Raw genomic sequence first — 1,488 nt, forward strand, 5'->3', positions numbered from 1 at the left:
AGTGACAAACAGAGTGTGGTTTCTGCAGCCTGCTTCCTTATCCTAGGAAGTATCCTCCATTGCTGTTTCCCACATATAGTGAGACTGGGACATCATCTGTGCTGTAAGTCTTACTCTGTCCTAAAGCAAGGATGCTGTTTGTGAAAAGATCAATCATAAATTCAACAACCAGCCTGGAGGAGGTTCTTCCAGGAAGTCTTCAAACCAGAGGTCCTAAGAGTTGTTATTTCCAGACCATTCCCGGGAGCATTTGGGCTGTTTACTTTTTAGAAATCATTCTACAAGAGTCCCCAGGGGAAATTAAAATTCTTCTCAGTAACTGAGATACTTGACTCTCATCTGATCGGAAGCCAAGGTCCCCTTGATCATCTGGGATCTCAAATATTTGAAATCTTATAGTAAAGCATTCAGGATTTGATAGTATCATAAAATGCAGCTGATAGTATTGTATTCCTGCCTTGGTATCTGAGGGAACTTTTCTCTCACATTTCCTGAATTGTTATATCAACACTGTTAGATAAGAGTAATCTGTGTTATAATTTTAGAGTGCTAAGTAGAGAGTTCACATCACTGAATGCCTACATAAAGAAAGTGGGTAAAGTTCACTCTAGAGACTTACAGCACACTGAGTGCTATAGAAAAAAAAAAGCAAACTCACCCAGGAGGAGTAGATGACTGGAAGTAATCAAATTGACGGCTGAAATGAATAAAATAGAAAAAAAGAAAATAATACAAACAATCATTGAAACTAAGAGCTGATTCTTTGAGAAAATCAACAAGATAGACAAACCCTTATCCAAACTAATCAAAAGGCAGAGAAACAACATTCAAATTAGCAAAATCAGAAATGAAAAGGGGGACATAACAACAGACACTGAGGAAATCAAAAGAATCATTAAGTCAAACTACAAAAATCTGTACTCCACAAAATTGGAAAATGTAAAAGAAATGGATAATTTTCTGAATAGATACCATATACCAAATTTTACTCAAGAACAGGTGAACAATTTAAATAAACCTATAAAATTTAAGAAGTAGATGATTTTTTCAAAAGCCTCCTTTCCCTTCAAAAAAATGGGCCAGAGGGTTTTACTGCAGTATTCTACTAGAACTTCAAAGAAGAGTGAATACCTATACCCCTCAAAGTGTTCTACATAATGGAAACAGAAGGATCATTGACAAACTCTTTGTATGAGGCTACAGTTACCCTGATAAATAAACTACACAAAGACTCAACCAAGAAAGAGAACAATCTCACTTTTGAACATGAATGCAAAAATAATCAATAAAATATTAGAAAACCAAATTCCGGAACACATTTAAAAAATCATGCACCGTGATCCAGGCGGTTTCATTCCAGAGATGCAGGGATTATTCGAGATTTGAAAATCTATCAATATAATCCATCATATGAATAGACTGAGAGAAACAAAACATGATCATCTCATTAGATCCTGGAAAAGAATTCAACAAAATCCAACATCCCTT

The sequence above is a fragment of the Alexandromys fortis genome, unplaced genomic scaffold (genome assembly GCF_014885135.2).
Source record: "Alexandromys fortis isolate MF-2015 unplaced genomic scaffold, M_Fortis_MF-2015_v1.1 scaffold_375, whole genome shotgun sequence".
Classification (NCBI taxonomy): domain Eukaryota; kingdom Metazoa; phylum Chordata; class Mammalia; order Rodentia; family Cricetidae; genus Alexandromys; species Alexandromys fortis.